This window comes from Etheostoma cragini, chromosome 7, assembly GCF_013103735.1.
Source record: "Etheostoma cragini isolate CJK2018 chromosome 7, CSU_Ecrag_1.0, whole genome shotgun sequence".
NCBI lineage: Eukaryota > Metazoa > Chordata > Actinopteri > Perciformes > Percidae > Etheostoma > Etheostoma cragini.
In genome coordinates, this window is record NC_048413.1 from 14134129 (window position 1) to 14140983 (window position 6855).

The 6855-nt window shown below is 40.2% G+C and overlaps 1 long non-coding RNA gene across 1 annotated transcript in view; it reads right to left on the minus strand.

Moving 5' to 3' along the window:
• LOC117947903 overlaps nucleotides 1-6855 on the minus strand; it is a 12359-nt gene that overhangs the window by 4534 nt on the left and 970 nt on the right. The window lies entirely within an intron of this gene.

Here is a 6855-nt window from a genome sequence, read left to right on the forward strand (position 1 = left end):
AAGTCCTGACCTGAATCCTATTGAGATGTTGTGGTATGACCTTAAAAAGGCCGTTCATGCTCGAAAACCCTCTAATGTGACTGAACTGACGTTATTGCAAACGCTTGGTTGCAGTTGTTGCTGCTAAGGGTGGCCCAACCAGTTAATAGGTTTAGGGGGCAATCACTTTTTCACACAGGGCCATGATGGTTTGGATTTATTTTCACCTTTAATAATAAACACCTTCATTTACAAATTGCATTTTGTGTTTATTTGTGTTGTCCTTGACTATTGTTTAAATTAGTTTGATGTTCCGAAACACTTAAGTGTGACAAACATGCAAAGGAACAGGAAATGAGGAAGGGGGCAAACACTTTTTCACACCACTGTATGTGCGTGCGTAAAACAGATGTTGCTGAGAGACAAGATGGCATGATTTAAAAACTTGCTGGAGTGTTATTATGGATCCCACGCAACTTCTAGGCATGTCCTGCCCAACAAAGCAGTCCGACTAGTTGGGGTTAGGCATTGAGCTTGAGTAGTTAAGGTTACAATAGCCGACTGGTCAGGGGATAGGAACAGAACAAATCTGGTTCTGTTACCTTGCGTAAGCATGGACCCCTGGCTAATAGTAGCGTGGGAATACTATTGAAGGGTGGGTCTTGCCTAGAAGTTGCATGGGTTCCATAATAACCCTCCAGGATTTTGCAGACTGTTTTTGAGATTGTTGTGGCACAAAATGCCTGATTTTGTGAGAGTTTTTTTATATTTGGTAAAGAGAGAAAGTTGCACAAAAAAAATCTTTGTATAGTTCTTTAAAATAAAATGTCCTTGTAACCTTACCAAAAATGCTCAGGATGCTCCAAATATTGGTATAATATGAAAATGGCTAGTGGATTTAAAACAAAGATTTATAATATATTTATTGAATGAATCCAATATGAATTTTTGTGGCGTGTTGATCCTTTTATTGTTAGTTAATTTCCTATCCTGGGCCACATATTCAGTACTTATTGGACTTACAACTTGCACGTACAATAAGCATAGCTGTCCTCAATTTAGGTCATCCTGTACATCTCATCTCCTTTTTTCCCTGCATCCACTGTGTTTGCTTGTGCGCGTCAATCGCGGGGCGAATGGAGCAACAGCCCCTCCCGTTGTAGAGAACCAACAGAATCGAAAAAGCAGAAGCTTTCAGCAACTTTGGAGTTAAAAATCATTCAAGCGTGCATTGGTGTTAAAATGTATGCAGGTTGGCAGGATGGTCTGAAATGTGTTGCGCGGCTGTACATTTTGGCTGTACATTTTGTTGGAAAATGTGAGATGTTTGAGTCACACACGTCAGGTCTTCATAGCAGAAACAAGAAAAGGGATTTGATCCACTCTCACTCCCGTTTGGTCATTGGCTCTTAGAGTACACGTGGGACTGCTGAGATTGGTTGAAGTTGCGGGAAACTCCAGTTATGGGTCAAATTTCCAGAAAAAGTTTGTGTATTGATCAAAATTGCAAGTTGCACCAAATTCATGGGGATTGGTTGAATTTGCGTGAAGTGCTGGACAGAATAACTGTGAGGCAAGTTGGCACAACAATATGGCAAAACAACATACATACAGTATAATACACTGCGTGTTATGAATGAAGTCTCTCTCTACAGCTTTAGACTATCCAAAGCTTAAAATCCCCTAGTAAGAGACAAAAAACTGAGGTGTAAACGGAAAAAAACATCTTGTCTTTGTTGCCACAGGTTTTCAGCTTTGTTAACAGTACATATCACCACTCTGTTTTGTGTCGGACACTAAGTAGCAGAACCTTTGGACACAAAACAGACTAAAGTCTCTCCTTTTTTTTATTTTAGAATTTAGTTTGATTAATTTTGTGCTGTCAGATTAATTGTGTGAAATTTAAAGAATATCAGTCCAAAACCATTTAATTGCTAAAGTCATTTATCAAGCAAAAATGCTGAACATGCACCAGGCTTCTTTCCTTATTATGAATGTTTCTTGATCTGGAACATTTTATAAACAAAACAGTTCATCGATCAATTGAAAAAGTAATTTAAGTATCAATCAATCATGAAAATAGTCAGATGCTGCAACCCTAGATCAAATCATATTCAAGCAGACAAAAGTATTTCATCATGCTGCATGCTTCAGTTAAGCAGCACAAAACACAGAGAACTAGGAGATAGTGAGAAACTGAAACCGTGAGGAAGACGGCTGACCAAATGCTGCTCTACTTCTGTGACCAGAAGGCAAAGCAAGCCAGACCAGGGTTTGGCTGTAAACGGGATCTGATTCATGCATCGACAGGAACAAAATTAGCCGACACCATTCTTGTCGTCTGTAGCCCTAAGAACCTCACAAGAGGAAGTTTTGCAAAGAAACACAGATGTAGGTTTGGCAACTAGATGAATAGATCTGCAGAGACACCACGGTGTAGGAAAAGTAATGAGGTTTTTGTACAAGTTTTAAAAAACTAAATCACTACCTCAGAATTATTATTTCCTACAGCTCTGATTACAGTACTCATAAGCTCCATATATTTCTATGTGTACCTCAGCTCTCTATTACAGTGAAGGAATAAAATGTAAATATGGCACCCTGGCACAGCATAGTCCCATATTCAGACATTAAACAAGACAAACTTCTTTATCACAAAATAAAGGAAGTAATATAAACGCAGTTACTCTGGGTAGCTTGCTTCTCAGCTCTGCTTGAGGCTAGCAGCTAGAGGCTAAATTAGTTGCTACTAGCATGACACTCCCCCAACCCCGTGGAGCCCAGATAGCTCAGTTGGTAGAGCAGGCACCCAAATATAGAGGTTTACTCCTTAACGCAGCAAGCCTGTGTTTGACTCCAACCTGTGGCCGTTTGCTGCATGTCATTCCCCCACTTTCTCTCCCTTTTTCATGTCTTCTGCTGTCCTGTCAATGTGTCTAAAAATATCTAATTTAAAATAAACATTCACCAACCCCAGACAAACTTTCTGCTTTTGAGTTGCATTGTGGGTAAAGTAGGCACAGGATTTTGACAAGGAAGAAGAATGCGTGGAATTAACACGAAAGATTATGTCGTTGCTTCTTTTCCATCAATATTCATTGTGAGATTAACAATGTTAGATAAGTGCAGTGCTGATCGGTGGAATACTCTTTCAAAGCATCATAGAGCCTTATCAAGTGTGATACATCCATTTAGTTATCTGCAGAAAAAAACAGGACCTAAACTACCAATCAAGAAAAAGTATGCTATTGGTATCTACGGTGGAACTCCTGTTAACTCCCTGCATTAACCATGAATCTGGCTTTACATTACATCACAACATTTGTCCCACCATCCACTCAAAATGAAGGATTGTGCATACAAGGAAACATTGGTATAATTAGGGGTTGGACCATTATCAAAAATAGCTTAGTATGTGTGCAAATTAAATGTAAAGACTGCAACAAATTATGAATTTACTGAATATGGATGAGGGATCCAATATATAGTTTGTAGAGTTTTTACTTTGACACAGAATTACTGCAACATGTCATTGAAGAAACCTAAGTAATACTGGATAGATACATTACTGGATAGAAAAGTATACAACCAATCTACTGCATGAACATTACATTATGTGTGCATATTGCTGGTAAAAGGGGTGTGTCATTTTACTTTGTATTGACTTTGTACCCAACCATGATCAATATCTGTGCTCTGCAGCCTGACTGACACCTGCCCAGTGCTCTGGTCTTTGGGACACGGCTATTTGTTTCAGCTGACAGGAGCCCAGGGCAGTGGAGACAGAGAAAAAAAAGAGAAAGTTAATAGAACTGAGAGTAAAAAGACAAAGGACAGAGAGGAAATGAGGAAAGGACAGGGAGATTTCACTCAGATCAGACACAAAATGTACACACTGACCCAGGATTTGTGCAAAGTGACGTAGACTAAAATAATCTAGATAGAAAAATGTATCAGCCTGCTACAAAAGTGTGCAGCAACCAGACCCTCAGACAGGCAGATAGTAAAGTCAGTCTGTGTATCAATGCAGCGTAATTAGAACAGACAGTTAACGGGCTAGAGTTTGATTAGTCAGAAGGATGAGATGGAGGCACAAATGGCTGCAATTTCCCATTTTCTCCCCATGAATTCAACATCTTTATGCCTGGTATTAAAAGAATAACACTATAACAGGCTATGAAAAAGATTTTAGTCATTTTTAATTGGATTGCTGTACGTTATAATTATGGCTACCTACCATAGCTTTTTAAGGTGGGATGTGTTTAAAGTGAATTTTCTAAACATTAATTGTGACAGATGGTTGAATCCGTTAAGACAGAATGAGCTTAATTGTATTTTTTTTTCTTCATGTAAAAAAACAGTAGTTAATCATGAAGGATGGGTCCTCGAGTGTGTTAGTTGCTGTCAGTATGTGTAGATCGAAGACATTGACCGGGGCAGCTATCTCACCACGCTGCATGTCAGCTGCCTGTCAAATGGAGATGGAAAGTATCTGATACAGTGCTGAATGAATGAGAGACCAGTTTAACAGAGAGAGAGAGACAGAGACAGACACAGACAGACAGACACACACACACACGTACATGCTAAAAATACAAAACGACGCTCAGTTGTGCTCACTTCTTAAATCACCTCTTCTACAGAGGACACAGAACTGTGTTGTTTACCTCCTGTGTATTTATGTCATAAAACACTGTATGTGTTATATGTCCTTATTGGCCTCATCCTCATCTTGTTGACATCTCATTTTCACCCATCAGTTTCCCCTCGCTGATTGAACACAGCTGTCAGACATGCCGCTTAACATTTTACACAAACATTTGTCCTTCATATGTTGCCTATGTGAATGCAGCAACCTCAAGATGGGCTGAATTTGTCCCCGTCCACTGACAGCTGACAAACTTTCTGTCCTTTCCTACTCTCACACAAACCATCCACAGACACATTTGAACGCACAAACGTATACACTCAAACACAAACTCACAAGCATCGTCTGCCTTCTCCCTCTCAACTTGTGATGTGTGCTTAAACCCTGGGGGTGGTAGGTGAGGTGTCAGCAGTGATCTGATAGTGCTGAGGTGGTCTAAATGCATGATTCCTCCTAAGCCTGATCCTCTCACTGCATCCAACTTGAAAATCCCTTCCTGTGTTGTCCCTGCAGCTGTGCAGGATGAGCGTATAGTCTCCAGGCCAGGGATTTAAATTCATTATACATTTTTTTCTTTTTACTTTTAAGTAATTTAGCAATTTGTGACTCGCTAGCATAACTTGAAACTTTAAATACAGCAGTTGAACTGGAAGACCTTGTGGAAACAAGTTTTAAAAACTTCAAGTAATTCTAATTATCGTTCTTGCTGGGACATTATTGCCCAGGTTGGCCAGAGTCTGCGGGCACTTAGACTTAAAGAATGCTTAAGATGTTACAATGGGGAACAGAGAGAGGTAGCCTGTCAGGCAAACCCTGAGATGCGGCTGCAGCAAGTTTTAAATGAAGAAGTAATCATGCAGAAATTACAGATGAGTAATCTCTGATTAATAACTACATGTTTTACAAGGAGGTCAGAGATTGGTGAGGCTACAGTGGATCCCTCAGATTAACTGCTTTGATTGGTTTGGTAAAAACCTGGCCGGCCGAGTGTGCAATGACTGGAGTTAGATAAATGGGCTCATAACTTCCCTAAAGTTCCTTTTTTCTCCACCCTCCCAACCCCTTTTCTTCATTTGTATGCAAAGTCCAATCCCTTAGGCTCCCTTTCCTTGTCTTTAATTTTCAGCCATCTTTTTTTAATCAATTTTCTTTTATCTCGGGGAAGTTATTTTAATACTCCTACATCTTATTTCATTCTCAGCAAGACTGTGTGGGGATATCAATTATTCAATGGAGTGGGAGATGAGGAATATGTTAATATTGATTAAGCTTTTGCCACACCTAAGAAGATTACACTCTCTTATCACTATGCTAGAGTGCTGCATTAGCCAGGCAAATTAAAGGACACGTAGATAAACTGTGTTAGCAATACAGTGATGTAAGAACATTTGTGTGTCTTACATGTTTGGATCAGAGATTAAAAGCCTATTTACTCTACACGACAAGCAGTCAAAAGAAGACATGTCCCGCATTTGTAATGACTTATACAATGCGTTGATACTTAACCCCTTAATTGCACAAAAGACATCAATTTACAGATTAGCCTCGGGGCCAAAGGAAGTTAAATACGTTGCACCAGGCTAAAGGAGAGATAGAATCAAGGCGGTCCTGTACGCCATCCAGTTCTGCTGTGTGTGCTGGTTGAACATGTATTGTGTTGTTTTATCCCAACCATTGTGGTGTCTGTGTCCTAGCAAGTGTTTTATTGCAATGGGCTACAGCCTTGGTTTTGGGCAGTGATACCGCAGATACTGTGGCATTTGTATCTCGTTTCCCCAGAGTCCTGTAGGGCAGCCAGGAGCTGTATATCTGTCAGGATACAAAGCAGCCAGTCAGAGGGCCAAGGGAAAAGGGAATAGAACAGAGGTGGGCGTTAAGGGGACAGGATGTCATTGTGTGTTCCAACAGGGCTGTAAGATATGCAAGTGTACAGCTGAGGGAGGCTTTATGATTCAAAGAGCCGTTTGTGATTCATATAAGCAGGAATACATGTACGAGCGTTTCCATCCACACCGACATACAATATGTGCACACAGTACCCACAATCCAACATGAATGTAAATATATTTACCCTTCGGCACTCTGTCAACACCTTTTGCCCAACCTTTTCCCAATCACTCCCTCTTCATTCTGAACAGATTTGTTCAGCCTGCACCATTTTATTTATTTAGCCTAACATGCTCTCTGTACAGAACTTCAATTTTATCTTTCTCCAGACCCCCCCCCCC